This window comes from Dromiciops gliroides, chromosome 4 (genome assembly GCF_019393635.1).
Source record: "Dromiciops gliroides isolate mDroGli1 chromosome 4, mDroGli1.pri, whole genome shotgun sequence".
Taxonomy (NCBI): Eukaryota; Metazoa; Chordata; class Mammalia; order Microbiotheria; family Microbiotheriidae; genus Dromiciops; species Dromiciops gliroides.
This window is the reverse complement of record NC_057864.1, coordinates 305,048,040-305,061,997: the sequence shown is the minus strand read 5'-3', so window position 1 is coordinate 305,061,997 and position 13,958 is coordinate 305,048,040. Positions and strand designations below refer to the sequence as shown.

Here is a 13,958-nt window from a genome sequence, read left to right as displayed (position 1 = left end):
CCATAATTCTGTACTGAACTCGTTTAGAGAGATAGGTAACATCGCTTTGTCAGGAAAGCCATTCTCATTCTGAAAAAGTGGAATAAATAGAAAAGGCAATCCTAGTGATTTAGTTTGCAGGACAACAGAAAATGTCTTTTGGGATTTGGTTTTTTTAAGATGCATTTGGGGGAAATAGGAAGAAGGAAAGGTCTGGAACCAGTTCTTGAGGTAGATCATATGTTTTTTTTTGTTTGTTTTTATTTTTTGGCAGGGTGATGAGGGTTAAGTGATTTGCCCAGGGTCACACAGCTAGTAACTGTCAAATGTCTGAGGCTGGATTTGAACTCAGGTCCTCCTGAATCCAGGACCAGTGCTTTATCCACTGTACCACCTAGCTGCCTCCATCATGTAATGTTAAGATAGAGAATAGGTAAAACTAGTTAGCATTTTACTTGTCTTTTCTGCAAAGGAGAATGATCTCTGTGCTAGGAAAAAAACAAACAAACAAGCAAACAAATAAACATGGCTAAGAAGGAAGTAGAGCCAAAAATAAGTGAGACTACAGTAACATCTGGCAACTCTAGTTAAGTTTAAGTGTTTTATCCCAAGTTAATTATATGCTCTGGGTGCTGAAAGGAATTACAGCTCCTATCATTGAACTTATGTTGTTGATCCTTGAAGAATGGTAGAGAGTGGGAGAGGTACCAGAGACCTAAAGATGTGTAAATACCTTACTGATTTTCCAAAAGAGAAGTTGAATTCTGCACACTACTATTAGTGATCACAGGTTAAAAAAAATTAAATTAAAATCCCAGGAGAGAAGATCAAATGGATGAGTTAGTTAATACTTATGGAAGTTCTTATATAGAAAAGGGATTCAGTTTATTCAATAATCAATCCATAAACATTTATTAAGCACCTACTATGTTCCTGACAGTGTGCAAGGCCTGGAATACAAAGAGGTGAAAGGCAATCCCTGACCTCAAGGAGCTTAAATTCTAATGATGGAGCCAATTGGCAAACTTATATACAAATCTAGTGATATACATGTAACACAGGTGGAAATCTTACAAAGGAAAATTTACTTCAAAAGGTATGATAACAAATATGCAAACATCTCCCCCAAGGTTGGGAGAGACATAATCCTCCTTCCCCCCCCCCCACTTCAGTCTCTATATAACTTTAGAAGGCAGAAATAGAATCACTTATTGGAAGTTATAAAACTGTATGTGTTAACTCACAGAAACATAGACCAACAGGTTCTTGGAGTAGGAAGTTCTTAGTCTGATTCTACTTTGAGGAACTCTGGTTTGTTTCTCTAGTGCTTGGCAAAATTCCAGACACTCGTACTTAAAAATTCTTGTGCAGATAGGTTAGCATAATGGATAGAGTACTGGACCCAGAATCAGGAAGACAAATTTGGCCTCAGACACTTACTAGCGGTATGACCCTGGGCAAGTCACTTAACCCTGTTTGCCTCAGTTTCCTCGTCTGTAAAATGAGCTGGAGAAGTAAATGGCAATTAACTCCAGTATCTTTGCCAACATTATTAATTCAGTTCAAGGAACATTTGCTACAATCTCTACCAAGAGACAGCTAGATGACACAGTGTATAGAGAGAGCCCTGGGCCTAGAACCTAGATAGAAGGCCTGAATTCAAATCCCTTTGGAGTAATTTACTAGCTAAGTGACTCTGGGCAAGTCGGTTAACCTAAATCTACCTCAGTTTCCTCATCTATAAAATGGGAATAATAATAGCACCTACCTCCCAGGGTTGTTTGAAGATAAAAAAAACATAATATTTCTATAATGTTTTGAAATCCTTAAAGCTTTTATTATTTCCTGACATTTGTGAAGTGAGAAAGATTAAACTTTTTTTCTCATTAGCACATCAAGACCCATTAACTGCCCTAGGCTTTTGAAAAATGTTGGTTGAGTTGTCTAAATAAGGATTAGTTTTGCAGGTTACTTGGTGCCACTTTATGAAGCAGAAAACATTTCTGAGGAGATAGGTATGAAGGACTATTAAGTTTGGATTTGAGAGAAAGTCTATTAATTCGGTAAAATTTTTGAACCTCAGCTATGTATAAAGTTGAGCACTGAGGGGGTCCACAAGTAATCAACACCTGGCCTTGGACATCAACAAAATTATATATAGTAAGAATAGCTAATATTGATATGATACTTAAAGGTTTACAAAGTATATTTTATTGATAAGGATATCAAAGCTTTCAGAAGTTAAGTGATCTGTACTTGGCTTCTCCTCCTCTTTCCTTTTCTTGTTCTTGTTTTGTTCTTTTTCTTCATATTCTTCTTCATTTTGTTCATCATTTTCTTCTTCATCTCCTCTTCTCCTTCTCCTCCTCCTTCTTGTCTTTCTTTTTGTCCTACTTCTCCTTCTTCTCCTTCTCCTCTTTCTCCTTTTCCTCTCTAGGTCTTAGAGATGTAGGGACTAATTTTTAATTGGGGAGTGTTAGCTATGCAGCTCCCCGCAATATTGGGGTAAGGAAGGAGACCAACAACCTCCCTCAAAAACAGAACAGGATGTACTAAGAACGAACTTAAAAACACAAGCAAGATCAGTATAATTAAGGGAAAGGAAATAAAATGGGGGAAGGGATATGATACAACCTGAATAACACCACCACCCAGGAATGAGCTGAGAACACACTGCTGCATCTTGTCGCCTTCCAGCTTCAAACTAGAATGGTGAATCTCCTCCCTTCTTCCCAGAAGACCCCAGGCTGACCACACACAACCCCAAGCCAATTGACTAGAAGCCCTGACTGACAGTCATATGACTGCCCTCTCTGGGCTTCCAGTCATTATAATTTTGCCAGGCCCATGTAGGCATTGTCCAATGGTGATGACGTGAGGTGCCAGCGCCACAGTGACGGCTACAACCAGTGGGTGGAGCACCGTGCCATTTGCAGAGGCACTGTGCCTGAGTTTTTAAAATTCTAGCCAAAAGATGGGGTCATAAAAACCTCACATAACAATTAATTCTTTACAGAGATGACACTAAGTATAAGTGACTTGCCAGAAGTCCCATAGACAATATGTGCTGTATGGGGGAAATGAATCCAGGTATTCCTAATTGACAGTTCTCTATCCATTAACCCATTCTGCCTCATGCCCATAATCATAGTACTAGTAAATTCTGGATTTCAGATATGAATTCAGGTCTTTGGATTTCAAGACCAGCGTTCTTCCCCACTGAAACACTCTCTGTAAGTCTCACAGTGGATCATAGAGTTGGAGCAAAAAAGGTCTTTAGAGAGTTATTCCACCCTCATTAAACAGCAGCTAGCTGGTGCAATGGATAGAACATTGAGCCTGGAGTCAGGAAGACCTGAGTTTAAATCTGACCTCAGACACTTAACTATATGACCTTAGGCAAATCACAACCTCCATTTGCCTCATTTTCCTTATATGTAAAATGGAGATTATAATAGCAGGCACCTCACAGGATTGTTGTGAGGCTCAAATGAGGTGATAATGATAAAGGCCTTAGCACAGTATCTGTTACATGGTAAGAACTACATAAATATTAGCTGTTATTATTGAACAGAATAAGAAAATAAAGCTGAGAGAGAGGAGTGATTTGTCCACAGTTGGGCAGGCAAGTGGCAGAGGTACAGTTTGAATCCTGTTTACTCTGCATATTTTGAGAATGCACATAGTTGTTCACAAGTTATCTCTCCATGAGAAGGTAAACTCACTGAGGAAAGGAGCTGGTTTGTTAACCTTTTTTTTTTTTTTTTTTTGCACTTCAGCACTTAGCACAGTGACTAGTACAAACTTAAAGGTTATTTAACTGACTTGCTGAGTTCTTTTCAGACCAAATCCAGTGCCTTCTCCATGGCAGCCAAAATAATATACCTTGCATTTTTCAAACTCTAAACATGGTGTCTATATGTAAATTATAGTTGTTGCTATTATTACTAATAGCAATAATGACATCCAAGATTAGAGGATCTGCTGTCTGCTTGGGGAGGAGAGACATTCATGGGACACCATAGTTACAGTCCCTCTGGGGTAGCAAAGTTTTAATGAAGACATGAATCATAAAGTGAAGAAAGGAGACTTTGTCGTTGTTGTTCAATTGTGTCTGACTCTTTGAGACCCCATTTGGGTTATTATTGACAAAAATACTGGAGTGGTTTGTTATTTCTTTCTCCAACTCATTTTACAAAATAAGAAAACTGAGGCAATCAGGGTTAAGTGACTTGCCCAGGGTCACACAGCAAAGAAGTGTCTAAGGCCAGATTTGAACTCAGGAAGATGAGTCTTCCTGACTTGAGACCTGGAACTCTATTATTCACTGTGCCACCCAACTGCTATGGAAAGGGGACTAGGAGGCGCTGAAGCCAAGACTTCATAATTCTGCTTACAGTTGGTGCTGTTTTGTCTCTGTCATATGCAAATATGATCCTGAGGGTTAGAGATTATGGAACCCCTCATGCCTCTCTGGAGACTTGACAGCACCTCTAATATAATGAGTGGGATGTCCAAGTAACTCTTAAAAATAAAATGAAATCCCAGGGCTCAAGCGGCTTGGATTTCATTCTTTGCAGTCCTTCCTGTGTGCTTTGACTCAAATTGGACAAAGGTCTGATGGCATTCCTTGCTCTTGCAGGTTCTTTCTCTCTGTCAATCAACTCTTTGAAGTTGTCTGTAGTCTGGGAGGGGGTAGCAGCCTCTAAGCGAGGCCCTGTCAGCCTCTTAATTGAGAAATTTATGTCAGATTCTTCAAATACCATTTTATATTGCAGAGTGAGACCTTCAGTGAGTAAATGAGCCCTAGATTTCCTTTAAGGAATCACAGAATTTGAGAATTGGAAGGGACTAGCCATATTTTCCAAACCAAACAAGAAAGGGATCCCCTACTAAAACATACCCTACAAAGGGTTGTCCAATCTCTGCCTGAAATTCTCCTAGGACCAACCACCCACTGCCTCTGGAAGAAATCCATTCCATTTTTGAATAGTTCTAATTGTTAGGAGAATATCCCCCTTCCCCTTGACATTTAGTCTAATTTACCTCTAAATTCACTTCTCTGTAACTTCCACCCACTGTTGCTCTGTGGGGCCAAGTAGTATAAAGCTAACCCTTCCTCCACATGTCAGCCCTTCAAATAACTGAATTCCTTTATTTTTATTTCTATAACTTTATAAATGAAGAAATTTTGTATCATCAGTGTAGTTTGGCTTTTTAGCTATTACTTCTCTCCTATCCTTGAATGCAGTTTGAAAATAAAAGTTCTACTGTCAATCAATCATGCCCAACTCTTCATGATCCCATTTGGGATTTTCTTGGCAAAGATACTGGAATGGGTTTGACATTTCATTCTCTACTGTGTCCTCATTTTACAGATGAGGAAATTGAGGCAAACAGAGTTAAGTGACTTGCCCAAGGTCACACAGTAAGTTTCTGAGGTCACATTTGAACTCAGGTCCTCTCGATTTCAGGACCAGAGCTCTATCCACTGTGTCTCCTACATGTCTGGTATTACTATTGCTGAGATGCAATATTGTGGAATGGGTAGCAACTGTGATGTAGCATAAGGAAGACCTGGTTCAAGTCCTGCCTTAGACACATGCAGTATTGGTTGTACGACCTGGACAAAATATTTATCCCCTCAGCAACCCAATCAGCTTTCTGAGACTAAAAGTTACAGGACAACTGCTGATTTGCGCTGATGGAAAACTCGGATAGTGATAATTCACAATGAAATCAGAAGTCTGATTGAAAAGACAATAATAATAATATAATTAATACCAATAGCAGTAGATTCTGGTATATTATAAAATATACTACTTAAAATTATTGTTAATTTAATTGCTTTAGAGTGGGACAATATTAAGAGGTACTTACACACACACACACACACACAACTAACACGCATTCATAAGGCACATAGGATGTTAAGAAGTACACAGACAGGGTGAGAGTCTTAGGTTTGCAACATCTGGAAGTTTGTTTGTTGCAGAAAATTGCTGATCCACACTGTTTCATAGGATGAGAGGTTCTGATATCCAACAAAGTTGTACTAGGCCGTGTATATATTTTGAAAGATAACACATTATGTTGGCAGTTCTTACATTTGGGATATTTTAACTTTATTGGGAGCTGATTTAGGTGTGGTCTTGAATAAAAAAGGGGATGGGGTAAACTAGATTATTTGCTAAGCTTTTTTAATTTACTTCCAAGGCAGTCATGAGTCAGATTGTTTCTAGAGGGGTTTTTGCTTTCTTTTGTTTCAATTAATAGTCTAAGGATTGTACTTTGCTCTGTAAATGCAGTTCTCCAGAGCAAGTGACTGCAAATGGGCCTGCCATCAACGTTTTAAAGTTGACCAAATGTTGAATTTGGATTTAGAACTGGAATTGGGTGGAGTCAACACAGGAATTGTGTTATTGTATTTTCCTTGGGAAACACTAGTTTCCTTCATTTCAGAAGCCAGCTCTGATGGACATTTCTGCATTAAAATGGAAACCATAAGCGGTCCTGAATAACTTTGATCAATCCTACTAAGTCTGGGGTTCCTGAAGTTTATGGGCTGGTTTTAAAAATTATTTAATAATTGTATTTTACTATGATTGGTTTCTTTGAAATTCACTGCATTTTGTGTATTTAAATACATTTTTCTGAGAAGGGGTCCATAGGTTCACCAGATGTCCAAAGGAATCCATGACACAAAAAAGATTAAGAAGCCCTGCCTCAAATAGTTAAAAGATGAGTTGTGAAATCCATAGGCTCATAAAATCTTTCAGTTGCTGGTTCCCTCCCCCAACCCCTCTACCTGCAGAAATCACTTAGTATTTACTTTGTCTATATTTTTATTTATTTATTGGTAACTTGTCTCTCCAAATAGAATATAATTTCTTTTAGGGCAAGGATTGTTTCTTTCCTTTTTCTTTTTTGTTGTACTCTTAATCCTCAGTACCTGTCCCAAAGTAAACAATTAATAAACACGTACAATGAAAGAATGAAAAATTGACTAATAAATATTTTAGACTAAGGAAACATTAGGCCCTGTTTTGTGTGAAACATTTACTCAGTTCCTTCTTTATAACAATTAACAAACTTTCCAGGAAGGTTGGCTGCTTCTCTTGTACCTTTCATATTCTTAGGTTCATATTTTAAAAAGTAGAAATGCCACATTAGGAAATACAGCATCAAGCTGATTAAATATTAAACACATACTATGTGGAGGTTGCCCTGCTAGGCAGTAGAGGGAAAATCCTCGAAGCTGGAGAAAATCAGTCTATGAGTCTCTTTTCAAAGAATGGCAAACTTGCTAAATACCATGTGCCCTAATGATGACTCACAACAAATTTATGATTGGTGTTGGTGAGAATAGATTAAAATTTAAAATAGTTTAGTCCTCGAGGACACTGTGAGCACATTTTAATACTGACATCTCAAAAATCAAAAAAATGTCATCCAGAGAGCAGATTAGATGGTGGTTTGGTGTGCTTGATTGGTCCCATCAATGGATGAGCTCATCTGCATTCGAAGACCATGACTAAAAGATGGAATCTGGAGGCCTTTGTCAGTGCATCAATCACTTCAAGTGGAGAAGCATGGAAAATTACCCACTTGTTTACACCAACAAACCACTGTTGAACATTAGCCTCTGCATCTTGTTACAATTATGATCCACCCTCTTTCAACAAGTCTGTTGAACTATCCCTTACCCACCACCTCACTAACATAGGGCTCTGGAGTTTCCTCAATATAACATATTACAAGTGCCCTCATCTTGACTCATCCTCAGTGCAATGGAGGGTCCTTACTTCCTGTGAAAGATGCTGGGAAAATGACAATACGAACAATGTATGTTCCCTAAACCCTATGAAAATTGGGTCCAAATTAATTCATCATGGTCAAATGATTCCCATTCATCTCTCCTTTTGTATTTCTTTGCCAAAATAGAACTGTAGGTTGAATGATGAGATATAAAGATGTAGCAATTTTGTATAATGTAAACAATACTTTTTAAAGCATTCTATTGCTCATACTTTGGAAATTTTGTGGCATGGAGAATGGGATATAATTATGATTATCTGAATAATACCAATGGAAGAATTCCCAGCAGAAAATACAGGTGCATGTTTAGAACAGTGACATTTGGTGAGGTCTTACCTTCTTCTGTTTATGCCTTCACCACCATAATCCAATAGCTTTTTCACTACGTTAGATGCCTTCACCCCTGTGGGGCCCTTCCTCTGATTGGGCAGTTCCTTTTGAAATCTCCATTGTAAGGAAGGGCCCCCTCTAGCCACACTTATTCCTTCATTTCTTTCTGGGCTCCACACTTGAGTGAAAAAAGTCTTCAGACTTTTTTTCTATACCATGTTTCCATGTTAGTACTTTCTTCCTCTCTTTCCTAAAGGAAATTAGGTAGTGCAATGGATAGAGCTCTGGGCCTGAGGTCAAGAAGATTTGAGTTCACATCCAGCCTCAGATACTTACTAACTGTGTGATTCTAGGCAAGTCATTCAACCTCTGTTTGTCTCAGTTCCCTCATCTGTAAAATGGAGATAATGACAGCATCTACCACCCTTTTTCTTAGCCTAGCACCAGTGTCTGCTCTATTTCTCCCTGTCCCCTTCCTAGGCATAAGCATAAATGCATAAATTACTTCTTGTGCTAGGTAGAAAAACTCTTAGATGCAGCTTTGATGCCAATTCTTAATATATAGTCAGTATTTGGAGGATACAGAATAATCATTTATCAAGTCAAGCATTTATTTAGTGCTTACCATGTGTCAGGAACCATGCTAAATTTAGGAATACAAGTAGAATTTTTGTAAGTCCCTTCACTTAAGGAGTTTACATTCTAATAAGGGTAGACAACATCCAGAGATCAGAATGGGTGGTGGTTCGGCGTTCTTGATTGGTCCCATCAATGCATGAGTTCATCTGCACATGAAGACCATGACTAAAAGATGAAATCTGGAGGCCTTTGCCATTTATATAGTTGTTCCAAATACTATGCTAAATATAAATATTACAAATATGATCTTGGTAGGGAGGCAGGGCTGAAAGTATGGTGAGGAAAGTACATTAGCCTGATTAGCTAGGACTGTTAATGCAGATCTGAAAGGGACATGACTTAGGACATCTGGAGAAACAGTGCTGGGATCATACCCTTCCTCTCATCACCCTCCAGTATGTGATTTTGGGGGTTCTGTCCCTATACTCTTGAAAAAGGAAATTGACTATTGTCACACACTCCTTAAATTTTCTACCCTCTAAATTGCAGGGTTCTCAAGACTAATCTTGGCTTGCCCTATCCTCATCAACAACCTCATTGGCCAAAAAGGACGCCAATAAATCCTTGAGCATCCCTAGGCCTAAGACATAGGCAAGGAGAAAGAAAAAAACAAAGGAAAAGCAAAAAATAGTAAAGAGGGAAGAAAGAAATGAGAAAGAGTAAGAGAAGTAAAGTAGTTAGATATGATAGGAAGCAGTAGAATTCCACTCACCAAAACTGGGTTGGGTACCACTTAATGGTATAGGCTACTCCACCTCTGTTGTAGATAATGCCATTTATTTTAGGATCTTCAAACACTTTCGAAGTTAAGATTACGCCCTTACTTTATATCTGAGGCATATGACATCATTCCAATCTGGTCTGATTGCACAGAGAGTTTGCAGCAGATCCAGGCAAACACAGGATTCCTGGCTTCTAGTCTAGACTATATTCTCTTCCTTTTTTATAACTCATTATGAAAACACTCACAGGGCTCTGAAAGGCGGTGTATATTGAACAAAACTTGTCAAGTGCCAACTGGAGTCAACTCATTTAAGAGGAAAATTATTTATTAATATGATTTGGCTGCAAGGTCTCTCTACTTGAGTATTATTTCAGCTGCCTTGAAATGAGAACTATAATTATCAAGCCTGAAAAAGTGCCTGGTTTCATGGGAGGTGGATTGTAGGCTACTTTTTACCATCATCAAAATATTATTTGGTAGTTTTTTTCAACAACACATCCCACAGAATCCCAATATCTATCACTCTCCTTTTTGTAATGGCGTATGAGATATCTATCCCCATTTTTATCTTTTAACTTTTCTCCTGCCAATTAAATGTTTCTATTACTGCCTGCTTTTTCTGATATCTCTGTGGGCCTCCACATCTTTCTTCTTTCCTTCTAGAAGACCTCTTCAAGTTTTGCCAGGTTAATCTATTGGTTTTACATGTGGTTGTTTTGTGCCTCATTCAAACTCAATGGTTTCCTCTTAGCTCAAAGCATCTAATAACTAGAGATTTGTTTCAACTGTGTACATAATGACCCTCTCTGAGGAAATGTGACTGTCTGTATTACATTTGCAAAGCCTTCTGGGATTTGCAGGTGTGCAGCTGACTCAATGGTAATGAGCCCAAAGTCACAAACTTGAACCTTGTTCTGAAGCCAGTGAGTTTACTCTATTCTAATGGTCCTCAAACCCATACAAACCATTCTGCCAAGGCATGCACTTGGTTATGAGAGATGGGGACTAGGAAGGTAAGATGATATCTGTATCAATCATTGAATCAAAAATATTTATTAAACAATTACTATTTTCTAGGCACTGTGTTACACATTGAAAATTCAAAGAAAAAGTAAAACCCAGTCTCTGTCCTCAAATAGATTACATTCTAGGGGGTTAGGCAGCATATAAATAATTTGTACCTATAAGATAAATACAGAATAGATGAAATGTAGTCTTAGAGGGAAACCTTAGAGAAACATTGCTAGAAAAAATACATCTGTGTACATGCCTAATTGATGGTGAGAGGGAGGAAACAAGTATCTATTAAGCACCTACCATATGTCAGGAAATGTGCTAAGCCTTTACAAGTATATTATTTGAGGGGCAGCTAGGTGGCGCAGTGGATAGAGCACTGGCCCTGGAGTCAGGAGGAACTGAGTTCAAATCCAGCCTCAGACACTTGACACTTACTAGCTGCGTGACCCTGGGCAAGTCACTTAACCCCAATTGCCTCACCAAAAAACAAACAAAAAAAAAGCACAAGTATATCATTTGAGCCTCACAAAAACCCTTGGAGTAGGTGCTAATACCCCTACTTTACATTTAAAAAACTGAGTCAGACAAAGGTTTTGTGACTTGCCCTGAGTCACAAGGCTAATAAAGGTCTGATGATGGATTTGAATTCAGTTCTCTCTGACTCTCAGTCCCAGCATGCTATCCACTGCACCATCTAGGTGTTGAGCAGCAACATCTTTGAATATGAAGGATAGTCCACAAGCACATCAGACTAACCCCACAAAGATTTCCCAGGCTAGAATTTCCAGGTTGCTTGTACCACAACTTTCCTGCTCTTTTGCAGAAAAGTATGAGATGCAGCATGTTTTATTGGACAGTGTTAGACTTGGGTTTAGGAAAGGTCTTCCTAGCATTACAACACCATCATTGAATATTTACTAGCTCTGTGAAATTGGGCAACGCACTTGCATTCTCTGTGCCTCAGAAAACTGGGATAATAATAGTACTCACTCATTGGGTTGTTATGAGGAGCAAATGAGATAATGTATGTAAAGTGCTTGGCCAACTTTAAAACACTCTTTAGATGTCAGTTACTATTATTCATAATGATTTATTATTGTTGTTGCTGTTATTATAAAAATGACTCTCTCATAGGCTACTAAACAAATGTACTGCTCTTCTGAAGAGCTGGCTAACCCTGCTACAGAGGGTGCTTGAATTTATAAAGAGAAAATAGTTAGCCAACAGCAGGTATAAAAGGCCTGCTGTGTCTATAGTGTCACCAGGAACTGTAGAATAAAAAGAAGCCGCCATTCTTACCCTTGAAAAACTTAGAATTTAATTGGGTGCAAAACAAATTAAAACAGATAATTAAATCATAAATACTTTTGACCTAACACTCACTACTGAGAACTCCATACTGCTCTAAGGGAGATGGCAGGATGGGGCCACTGATTGAGAAAGTGAATCTTAAGTAGTTTTGGAAGCAAGGACATGCAGTTTGGCATAAGGAAACAAAAAGGATGTGGTGTTGGGGAGGAATAGGATGGTTATTGGCTTGGAGATGGTTACAAGCAAGTCACATGTGGGAGATGGATTTCATGAATGACTAGAACGTAAAATTTAAGGACTTGGGGGCGGGAGAGCCTGGCAGTTAGAGAAGATGGGTATCAACAGGTGAAGAGTCAGAAGTTCTGCTTGGTTGGTTTCATTTAAATTGGAGTGCATTTGGGAGCTATTATATAGGTTCCTGATGAGACAATATTGTATTCTTTCTTCTGTGGGCAGGCTAGTCTGGAAAGGAGACAGAAAAAGTTGATTAATTGGCTTTTGTAATACTTCAGGCATGAAGAGCTATGGACCATAGAAATGACTGTTAGGATGGGTTAGAAGCAAGGGAGCTACATTTCAGTTTCTGCCTGTGCAGAAAGTCATTCCTTTACTTCTTGTGACAGCTAACTATACGCCCCAGGCTTATAGGGGCACGGGGGTGCTTTTGTTTTACAGTACTGATACCATTCAGAAAGCAGGCCAATAAAATGATTAATAGAATCAGCAAAATAGAGCTGTGGTTTAGGGAAGGTGATGCAGAAGCAGCTAGGCAGTTCAGTGGATAGAACCCTGGGCCTGGATTCAAGAAGAGCTGAGGTCAAATGTGGCCTCAGATACTTGCTGGCTGTGTTCCCGGACAAGTTAGTTAACCTCTGTCTGCCTCAATTTCCTCACCTGTAAAATGAGAATAATCATAGCACCTACCTTCTAGGTTATTGTACAGATAATATGAAGTCATATTTGTAAAGCACTTAGAAAACCTTAAGTGCTATATAAATGCTAGCTATTATTATTTGCTTCACGAATTTGCGTGTCATCCTTGCACAGGGGCTCTGCTAATCTTCTCTGTATCATTCCAATTTTAGTGTATGTGCTGTGGAAGTGAGTATGAGATATTATTATTTGCAAAAAAAAAAAGGACATTGAGGGGCAGCTAGGTGGCACAGTGGATAGAGCACTGACCCTGGAGTCAGGAGAACCTGAGTTCAAATCCGGCCTCAGACACTTGACACTTAGTAGCTGTGTGACTTTGGGCAAGTCATTTAATACTTATTGCCCCCCCTACAAAAAAAAGACATCAATAAAACATATAACACATAGCAGGAAACAAAAAAAAAAACTTTGCACAAAACAAGGACATCAATTTTGTGATTACCTTGTTAGATTATATATGTATATATGTATGTATATATAACATGTATTTGTACATATATAATTATGCAAATATATAATAATGCATGGTATATTTATATATAATATATTAAAATTTCATATAACATGGTATAGATACCACATTATTATGTTATATTTATATATATCAATTGTATATGTGTACATAGCTATATCTCTATCTATCTAATATATACTATGTATATTTTGTGTACTGAAATGTTCATGTTTATTGATGATTAAGTCCATGGTAAAAAAAAATTATCAAAAAAGAATCAATAAAAGAAAGCACTTCTTTAAAGTCATCTTAAATGTTAAATTCTGAAAGAAGTATACACTGTAATAAAGGTTGAGGCCAAGAAATCTCCATCTTTTAGGTTTTCCCATCCTCATTTTTAATTTTGTCATTATTATTATGCCAATATTTCAATGAATCTGTAACCTCAATGATGTGTGTGCTACTTCCAACAATGTGGATTTCAACTTGTCCATCCTGTGTGACTCTTGTCTATAATTTACATAACTGGTCTATACCACCATAGTGGGTCCATAGTGGGCAGACTTTCCTTAAGTCTTTTTGACCAAAGAGCTCATAAGCTTCCTTTAGTCATCTTTCACTCTCAACACATGACAAGCCCATCTTCTCTTAATTCGCAAAAAAAAAATGAACATTCCTTTGGCAACTCAAAAAAAAGTATAAATCATCCCAATTATTTTTACATATTCCTAATCTTTTCTGTTTCTCATAGTT

General features: G+C 38.1%; 1 non-coding gene across 1 annotated transcript; it reads right to left on the bottom strand.

The window, feature by feature from the left end:
• Window positions 1-12,820: 12,820 nt before the first annotated feature.
• On the bottom strand, window positions 12,821-12,927 carry LOC122726976. Its single transcript, XR_006352966.1, has one exon. It is a non-coding gene; the product is annotated as a U6 spliceosomal RNA (small nuclear RNA).
• Window positions 12,928-13,958: the final 1,031 nt, after the last annotated feature.